We start from the raw sequence: 10,331 nt of genomic DNA on the forward strand, positions 1-10,331 counted from the left end.
ATTGGTACAGACATTTACCGTATATTCACCAAAGATGCTTCACTTTTCAGTGAATCTGTTTGAACTGTTCATTTGATGACAGTTTGTTTCACTTTCCACGAACCACTGTTGAAAGAAAAATTACCGACCACTTTTGCATCACATGTTGGATCATGATGTGGGTAACGCGGGAGAGAGTGAGACAGAAAGAGACAGATCTTCTCAGGAAAATATAGAAAATATGAGGCACATACACAGACAGACAGACAGACACACAGAAACAGACACACATGCACATGGATTGACTCAGAAATACTGAGAGTCAGAATATGGATAATTTGGCTGATTTTTGTTCCATTTCTGTCGTAGATTTCGTGAAATCTTGCAGATCAATTAAAATGAGCATAAAACTCGAGGTACTCAATGCTGTGGAATTTTAATTCACTTAAGAATTATTAATTCTACAAGAAACTTGTTGAATTTTGAAACGCAGAGATGAAACAGGTTGATGAATGACGGGATCTGAAGTCTGTCAGATTTGAACCTGCGCGGGGGAAATGAATGAATTTCTAATCTGTCACCTTAACCGCCAGTTAGTAAAAATCTCAATTGCTCTGCATGCATTCCTCAAATAGTCTCCGTACAATAATATTCTGAAAGTGACAATCACCTGTTTTGTTGCTCTGCAGTTTTTGTTCAGGAAGAAGCTCGGCGAAGACATAAAATTAAAAGTTGGCGTCTGATAAATGCTTCCTCCCCGTCGGGGAATGAAACCCCGGACTAAGGCGGGGCAACTCACCACGATAAGAGAGAAAGAAAGAACGAAAGAAAGACAGAGTCAGTTGTCGTTGTCTAACAAAGAGAAGGAAATGTAAAAGGTTCTTTCAAGAGTGGCCCGTGGAAAATGAAACAAACTATCATCAAATAAATAGTTAAAAGAAATGCACTGATACATGAAGCATGTCTAACGCCATCTGGGATGAGTGCACGGTCAATGTAGCAGCTCCTCGTTAGTATAGTGGTGAGTATCCCCGCCTGTCACGCGGGAGACCGGGGTTCAATTCCCCGACGAGGAGATTAAATTTTCGCCGCCTTCAAAAGCTTTTATCTCCAATATTGGATGCGGAATATACAGTGAAAAACTGACTCGGAGTTTCCCACTTTCCCCAATTTAATTTCACTGATTTTCCAGCGGTTTTAAAATCTGCTCTCAGCGTCACTCTTCACCTCGATGTTCGACTGGTTTCTGTGATGGTGGGGATTTCGGGAGGAGGCCGAGATGGATCATCCACTCGGCACTTCTGGCTGAAGACGGTTTCTAAAACTTTGCACTCACGTGCTGGGCTTTACCATCATTGAGGATGGGGATGTTCATAGAGCCTCTTCCCGTTAGTTGTTTAATTATCCACCATCATTCACAAATGGGTGTGGCAGGACTGCAGAGCTTTGATCTGATCCGTTGTTTGTGGGATCGCTGAGCTCTATCAACAGCATGCTGCTTCCACTGTTTGTCAAGTAGTCCTGTGTTACTTTCAGCTTATTGGTGTGTGTATGTAGCTAGGAATGTGTGTGTTTGTGTATGTGTGAATATGACTATGTCTGTCTCACTTGTTATATGCGTTTCTGAGTGTCTCTCTCTTTCTTTCTATCTGTCACCTTTTCCCTGCTCCCCAAATAATTTTTCTCTGGACCTTGACTAATAAAGAGATAGAAAGTAAGTCTTCTTTCAACAGTGGCATGTGGAAAGTGAAACAAATTGTCATCAAAGAAGTCGTTAAAATAGATTCACTGAAACGTGCATCCTTTTCATTGCTGTATGTAAGATCTTTCATGTCTGCGCCTGTTCCGAGACCTGTCTCTCTCTGTTTCGGGCTGGTGACAGCGCGATTCTGCGTTTTATTTCTTGCCCATTATTGTGGTTCTCACATCGAGCTGAAGCGTGAGGCAGAGAGCAGATATTTAAAATCGCTGTGAAATCAAATTGCAGAAGTGGGAAAGGCCGAGTCAGTTTTTCATTGTATTTTCAACATCCAATATTTCAGATAAATGAAAGTGAAGCTTCGAAAGCAGCAATAACCTCCTCGTCGGGGAATTGAACCCCGGTCTCCCGCGTGACAGGCGAGGATACTCACCACTATACTTACTAGGAATTAGTACAGACATTTACCGTATATTCACCAAAGATGCTTCACTTTTCAGTGAATCTGTTTGAACTGTTCATTTGATGACAGTTTGTTTAACTTTCCACGAACCACTGTTGAAAGAAAAATTACCGACCACTTTTGCATCACATGTTGGATCATGATGTGGGTAACGCGGGAGAGAGTGAGACAGAAAGAGACAGATCTTCTCAGGAAAATATAGAAAATATGAGGCACATACACAGACAGACACAGAGACACACACAGACACACATACACATGGATTGACTCAGAAATACTGAGAGTCAGAATTTGGATAATGTGGTTGATTTTTGTTCTATTTCTGTCGTAGATTTCGTGAAATCTTGCAGATCAATTAAAATGAGCATAAAACTCGAGGTCCTCAATGCTGTGGAATTTTAATTCACTTAAGAATTATTAATTCGACAAGAAACTTGTTGAATTTTGAAATGCAGAGATGAAACTGGTTGATGAATGACGGGATTTGAAGTCTGTCAGATTTGAACCTGCGCGGGGGAAATGAATGAATTTCTAATCTGTCACCTTAACCGCCAGTTAGTAAAAATCTCAATTGCTCTGCATGCATTCCTCAAATATTCTCTTAATTATCCACCAGCATTCACAAATGGGTGTGGCAGGACTGCAGAGCTTTGATCTGAGCCGTTGTTTGTGGGATCGCGAAGCTTTCTCTACAGCATGCTGCTTCCACTGTTTGTCAAGTCGTCCTGTGTTACTTTCATGTTATTGGTGTGTGTATGTTGGTCTGTTTATGTCTGTGTGTGAGTGTTTATGTAGCTACAATGTGGGCCTCCATTTTTACAGCTTTTTTATTTTAACCTCTTGGGGCTGGGATTCCTGGGCCTTCTCCTTCACACCACATGAGAGGAGGCGAGAAGGCCCGAAACAGCAGGTAAGTGCCTTTATAGCACAGCTGGTGGCCCGGAGGAACAGGAGTGCTTTCCGCAGGCCCAACAAGCCAACCTGCCGTGATCCCATACAGATGATCGGCCGACCCCCTCCAAATCTCCGACACCCCTGCACGAACGACGAACCCCATGATCTCCGACCCCTGCAATGACTCCCGAACCCGACCCCCGATGACTGAGCCCTCCCTCCGATGACTGACCCAACCATGACCCCGTGACCCCCCTCCCCGATAAAATCAAGCCCAATGAGTTTGATTCCCGTTGTGTTATCTCTCTGTCGGTTTGCTAATAAACGTTTAACTCGCGGCCTGTTCCCGTCAACGGTCACAAGTAGTAACAGACAGAGCGGGTCTGACCGCCCCGAGATGTGGAAAAGACATCAGTTTGGGACAAATGCCTCAAATCAAATGGTCTCCCGGCTCCGAGAGAGACAAATTCCAGAGAATAAGGCAGAAGAGAAAAGAGAAATAAAAGCTCAATAAAGACACTATCAATATTTCCCATTCTTGATGCCTGTCTATTTCTTCCCCAACCTTTCTGTGCCGGTTAAAATTTCAGTGTAAATAAATGCGAGAATCGACTCAAAGAACGAGAACAAAGCAACAAAAATCACCGAACACAGAATCAAACCCAGAGACCTTCAGATCTTCAATCTCACGCTCTCCAAACTCAACTATTTCGGCTCCACTGGAAATTGGATTTTGTGACATCACCTTGGACAAAAATATAAACCGGGTGGAATTTCCCCTCCCGCTCATTCCTCCCTCTGGGGGAATGGGACCCGGTCAGATCCCGGAGCTCAGGTTATGTTAATGTTCAGCTGATGACATCTTAATATTATCTTGTGTTTGGCCTCATTTCATCAGGTTCATGGGCACTTTCTTCCATCATCCCTTCTCCCAAATCGCTTCTTCCCTGAAGGAATGTGGTGCAGCCGTGGCCAAATTTAACAGGAAAAGCCAATTATCGCCTGCTTCCCACAGGAGAAAAAGCTCACCCTGGAGATTCAAGCGGAGCAAATTCCCAAATAACGTTCCCGCCCAGGATCGAACCGGGGACTTTTCGCGTGTGAGATAAATGTGATAACCGCTCCACTCCAGAAACCATTGCTCAATTTATCGCATCGTGTGGCTTCTCTGTTAAACAACATCTGTCCCACACTAAAGGCTCTCAATCCTTCTCTTTCACAAACATTTCACTGATCAAAACTTCACAAGTCACACAGGAAAAAGTCTTCATTTCAAAATCATTAAACTCCCGAAGGAGCTGCGGGGACAGATTGAACGGTGTAACTGAGTGCAGAGATACAGAGAGACACCAGCAGAGGGAGGTAGAGAGCGGTGTAACTGAGAACAGAGAAATGCAGAGAATCTGACAACACCAGGTTATTGTCCAACAATTTTATTTGAAAATGACAGCTTTCGGAGGCTTTCTCCTTCGTCAGGTGAGACACCAGCAGAGGGAGGTAGAGAGCGGTGTCACTGAGTACAGAGAAAGAGAGAGACACCAGCAGACTGTGCAGCAAAGCAACCTTTTATCTGAAATCTGAGGCGACATCGAAACTGCACAGAGTAGAGGAAGCATTACTGTGTTTCTAACCCGTGTTGTACCTGCCCTGGGAATGTTTGATTTGACAGTGTAGAGGGAGCTTCATTCTGCATATAACCCATGCTGTACCTGTCCTGCGAGTGTTTGATGGGGCAGTTCAGAGTGAACTTTAATCAGTCTCTCCACATAACTGAAGTCCCTCATCCCTGGCACCATTCTAGTAAATCTCCTCTGCACCCTCTCTAAGGCCTTGACATCCTTCCCAATGTTTGGTGTCCAGAATTGAACACAATACTCCAGCTGAGGCCCAACCAGTGTTTTATAAAGGTTTAGTATCAATTCCTTGCTTTTGTATTCTGTGCCTCAATTAATAAAGCCAAGGGCCCCATTTGCTTTTTTAAACAGCCTTCTCAACTTATCCTGCCACCTTCAAAGATTTGTGTACATACACCTCCAGGTCTCTCTATTCCTGCACTCCCTTTAAAATTGCACCATTTACTTTTTATTTTCTCTCCTCATTCTTCCTACCATAATGTATCACTTCACAATTCTCTGCATTAAATTTCATATGCCATGTTTCTGCCCATTTCACCAGTCTGTCTGTGTCCTCCTGAAGTCTGTTACTATCCTCCACATTGTTTATTACATTTCTGAGTTTCGTGTCATGTGCAAACTTTGAAATTATACCCTGTACTCCCAAGTCCCAGTCATTAATATATATCAAAAAGAGCAGTGGTCCTAATACCGAGCCCTGGGGGACACCACTGTATACTTGCCTCCAGTCTGAAAATCAACTGTTCACCACTACTTTCTGTTTTCTGCCCCTTAGCCAATTTTGTATCCACGCTGCCATTGTCCGTTTAATCCCATGGGCTTCAATTTTGCTAACAAGTCTATTGTGTGATACTTTATCCTCCCTTAATCTCTCACTGCATAGAAACTCCCCGACCCATATTCATGGCCAGTCCCTCGACCTTGCCATCTCACGTGGCCTCTCTACTCCCGATCGTGTCAATCATGGATAAGGCCATCTCTGATCACTTCCTTGTATCCCTCTCCACCCACATAGAATCATAGAATCATAGAAACGTTACAGCACGGAAGGAGTCCATTTGGCCCATCGAGTCCATACCGGCTCTATGCAAGATCAATCCAGCTAGTCCCACTCCCTCAGTGCACATCACAGAATGAACTCAGGGATCCCACGCCACTTTCTATGAGCGGTAACAGGCTGCGGTTATGGTGCAGACCGGGACCCAGGGCTGAGGCTGTGGTCATCAGTTACTCTGGGAGTGGCACAATCTGTTTCATGACGAGCCAAGGGTGAGAGTAACCCCAGGGAGTCAGGCTGGTGTTTAGAAGGGTGTGGGTTCCAGCTCCCGTTCCAGGACTGGGACACATGATCCAGACTGACTGTGTCGTTCTGAGAGGGAGCTGCATCGTGAGAGGTGCTGTCCTTTGAATGAGGTGTTCAGTGGTAATTTGTGAAGAGCAGGGAGTTCTCCCGGTGTCCTGGCCAATATTCTTTCCCCAACCATCAGCACCCAACAAACAGGAGGTCTGCTCAATATAGCATCACTGTTTGTGGGATCTTGCTGTACACAACTTGGCTGCTACGTTTTCTTATAAAACGATAGTGACTGAACTTCTAGTGAAGTGCGTTGGGATGTCCTGAGGATGTGAAAGGTGCTATACAAATGCAAGTTCCTTGTTTCTCACAGTGGGCCGTGTCTCTTTCCTCGTCTCATTGAGACTCTCAGTTAATTGGTCCGTTCTCTCCGCAGATGGGGCCCGACCCGCTGAGTGTTTCCAGATTGTTCTGTGCGTGTTTCACTCAGACTCGGGTTTTACAGTAAATAATAAAAGGACTGCAGTCAGACACTTGGCCATGAGCTGCTGAGTGACCTGTCGGGATATTGTTGCTTGTTTCCCTTCAGCTTGTGGGACTGGGTTTTTGGTGCATTGTCCCTTCAAGTGCTGTGGTTTGCCTCATTTCTCAGTGTGATTGTGGTGCGAACTCAGAAGCAGCCACAGTCCGGACTGCAGGCAAATTGGGAGGTTGGGACTAAAAGTTCACTATTCCCACACCGGGAGTCGAACCCGGGCCGCCTGGGTGAAAACCAGGAATCCTCACCGCTAGACCATATGGGAACTGAAATGCCAACTAGCAAGAAGGGCACTGAGACTACAACCGGAAAGTTAACGGGCGATTCAAAGGAGGTATTCACAATTATGAAAGGTATTGACAGAGTATTTAAGGAGAAATTGTTTCCAGTGATGGAAGGGTTAATAACCAGAAGAGAAAGATTTAAGGTAAATTGAAAGACAGTCATGGGGGGTGTGACTAAGATTGAGACCATTCATTCAGCTGCCTCTGCAGCTCCCCTCCCTTCCCCGAGCCCACCAAGTTTCTCTCCTATCTCCCCTCATGCCCTCTCTGAGCTCTCTTGACCATGAGACCCACCTCCTGCTCCCTCGACCCTATTCCCACCAAACTGCTGACCACCCAACCTCCCTTCCTGGCCCCATGTCAGCTGACATTGTTAATGTTCTCCTCTCCTCAGGTACGGTCCCCCTCCCGATCAAATCTTCCATCATCACCCTCCTTCATAAAAGACCCACCCTTGACCCCTGTGTCCTTGCAAACTACCACCCCATCTCCCACCTCCCTTTCCTCTTCAAAGTGTTGTCCCCTCCCAAATCCATGTCCATCTTTCCCACAACACCATGTTTGAATCCCTCCAATCAGGTTTCCACTCCTGCCACTGTACTGAAACGGCCCTTGTCAATGTCACAAATGACATCCTCGGTGACTGTGCAGAGGGAGATTTAATCTTGATCTAACCCTTGATGCACCTGCCCCCGGAGTGTTTGATGGCACATTGTGGAGGGAGCTTTACTCTGCCATGTACTGTACAGTATCAGTCTGTGATGGAGCAGAGCCCTGCTCTTTAATAGAAATCATTCTTTCGATGAGCCAATGAGCCCCTAAAGCAGCCTCCAAGATCCAAAGTCTGATTTCCATCCCACAGTTCCAGCAGTTTGCGAGGGCTGGGCCACGTTAACAGCAGCTCTCTGTTCCTGGTCTGGAGCTGAGGTGTTGTGTATTGTCCCTGACACAGGGACCAGACGGTGAGCTGCTGGCTCCTATTGTTCTGGGATCATTCCCTGCTGCTCTGTTCTCACCTCTTCACTGGGTCTCAGATTATTACCAGCCATCTTCCTGATCAATAAACAATCGCCAGTCTGACCGCGGAGATTTGAAATGTGTGAAACATTTCATGTGTCTCATCCCTCTCCCTGGACACAAATAAATAGGCCGTCATGAAATGGTCACAGTCCATTTCTTGAGCCTTCTCCTCCTTAGAAGAATCTTTTAAACTCCTTGCTAAAGTGACCATTGATCTTAATGTCTTGTTTTGCAGTATGTTCTAGATTGTTCCAGGTCAGCATTGTAATAATTCGGGGTAGTTGAAAAGTGGGATCATTATATTAAATCAAGATATTTATCACAGCCCCGCCCCCCAAACATTCAAACCACCGTTCAGGAGGAGAACCCCTCTGCTCGCTGACCTACATTGGCTCCCAGTCCACCAACATCTCAAATTTTAAATTCTCATCCTCGTGTTCAAATTCCTCCATGACCTCGCCCCTCCCTATCTCTGTAACCTCCTCCACCCCTACAACCCTCCGAGATCTCTGAGCTCCTCCAATTCAGGCCTCTTGCGCATCCACGATTTTCATCGCTCCACCATTGGCGGCCGTGCCTTCAACCGACTGGGCCCAAAGCTCTGGATTTCCCTCCCTAAACCTCCCCGCCTCTCGACCTCTCTCTCCTCCCTTAAGACACTTAAAACCTACCTCACCTGTCCCAATATCTCCTTATGTGGCTCCGTGTCACATTTTGTTTGATAATCGCTCCTGTGAAGCGCCTTGGGACGTTTTACTCCGTTAAAGGCGCCATATAAATGCAAGTTGTTGTTGTTGGGGTGGAGAAAGGGTTTTCTTTCTTTTTATGACTCTTTTCTATCTCTCTATTTCTTTCCTTTCTCGGACTCTGTTTTCCGGGTCTGTTTACTGACACACATTACAATCTGTGTCACTCGGTGTCCAACAATGTGAGGCAATGTGTTTTATTCCCGCTGTGTTATCTCTCTGGCGGTTTGCTGATAAATGTTTAACTCGCGGCCTGTTCCCGTTAATGGTCACAAGCAGTAACAGACAGACAGAGCGTGTCTGACCGCCCTGAGATGTGGAAAAGGCATCAGTTTAGGACAAATGCATCAAATCAAATGTTCATCGGGCACCGAGAGAGACAAAAACCAGAGAGAAAGGCAGAAGGAAATAGAGAAATAAAAGCTAAATACAGACATCCTTGATGTCTCTCTATTTCATCCCCAACCGTTCAGTGTCGGGTAAAAATGTCAGTGTAAATAAATGTTCGAGAATCGACCCAAAGAAGAAACAAAATAATCTAAAAACTGCTGAAATCCGGAATCGAACCAGCGACCTTTAAATTTTCAATCAAACGTTCTCCCAACTGAGCTATTTCGGCCCAACATCAAACTGTGCCTTGGTTCATCCTTTTGGAATAAAATATAACCCCGGGTGGAATTGCCCCTCCCGCTCATTCCTCACTTCGGGAGAATGAGACCGACCATCAAGGAGAGATTTTCTGATCCTGTCGGTGAATCTCATTTATATTAAACATTCCTTGAACTCTCTGCCGGGGGGATTCAGAGCTGGGGTTCGCCATGAACCAGCTTCCCCTCAATTCCCAGCTTTATCAGTGAATCGACCAACAAACGCTCGACAGAGCTCAGGTTATATTAATAATGAAAACAGAATATACGGGAAACACTCAGCAGGTCAGGCAGCATCTGTGAAGCGAGAAACATCCTTTCAGGTCAATGACCTTTCATCAGAAAAAGGAGATATTCTGTTTTTGCTTCAGATGTCCAGCATCTGCAGTATTTTGCTTTTGTTTTACAGCTTGTATTAATGTTCTGCTGATGATATCTGAATATTATCTTGTTTTTGGGCCACTTTAATCCGGTTCATGGACAAATTCTTCCATCATCCCTTCTCCCACATCGCTTCTCTCTCTCATTCATTCTTTTCTCCTTTCAATCCAGAAGAGGGCGGGAATCAGAGCTCACCCCCCGAACCCTCCGCACACAGACCCCCGTCTACCACTCCGTGTGATCCAAGAGACAATTCAATACATTACACTCTGTATAAACACAGAAAGCTGACACACCAGGGGAGATCGCACGGTGTTGGACACGGAGTGAAATAAACTGAAGCGTTTATAAAAAGTTACAGATCACAACACGTGTCTCTGTCTCTCTCCGCCATCCCGGCCTGTGCTGAGTGAGCTGATCTCAACTGGTGTGGTACTGAGTCCCACACAGAGCAGGATGGGCACATGTTCAATCTCCAGCCTGTACTGAGTTAGCTGATCTCACGAGGTGTGCTACTGAGCCCCGGAGCAAGAAAAGCCGAGGCTCAGTCCTCGGCCTGAGCTGAGTTATCTGGATTCACCCGTGTGGTACTGAGCCCCACAGGGCAAGTTGGATCCCCGGCCTGTGATATGTTAGTTCATCTCACTATAATTTATTGAGGAGGTCAAGGTCTTGGAGAGGATGGAGAGGAGATTTTCAGAATTATACCAGGGATGGGGTTTAGTTGTGTGGAGAGAATCGAGAACCTGGGA

General features: G+C 45.6%; 3 non-coding genes across 3 annotated transcripts; 1 reads left to right on the plus strand and 2 right to left on the minus strand.

The window, feature by feature from the left end:
• The first annotated feature begins 983 nt into the window (after positions 1-983).
• trnad-guc (transfer RNA aspartic acid (anticodon GUC)) lies at positions 984-1,055 on the plus strand. Its single transcript has one exon. It is a non-coding gene; the product is annotated as a tRNA-Asp (tRNA).
• A 5,639-nt stretch (positions 1,056-6,694) lies between these two features.
• trnae-uuc (transfer RNA glutamic acid (anticodon UUC)) lies at positions 6,695-6,766 on the minus strand. Its single transcript has one exon. It is a non-coding gene; the product is annotated as a tRNA-Glu (tRNA).
• A 2,331-nt stretch (positions 6,767-9,097) lies between these two features.
• On the minus strand, positions 9,098-9,170 carry trnaf-gaa (transfer RNA phenylalanine (anticodon GAA)). The gene has a single exon. It is a non-coding gene; the product is annotated as a tRNA-Phe (tRNA).
• Between the last annotated feature and the right edge of the window lie 1,161 nt (positions 9,171-10,331).

This window comes from Heptranchias perlo, chromosome 35 (genome assembly GCF_035084215.1).
Source record: "Heptranchias perlo isolate sHepPer1 chromosome 35, sHepPer1.hap1, whole genome shotgun sequence".
Lineage (NCBI taxonomy): Eukaryota > Metazoa > Chordata > Chondrichthyes > Hexanchiformes > Hexanchidae > Heptranchias > Heptranchias perlo.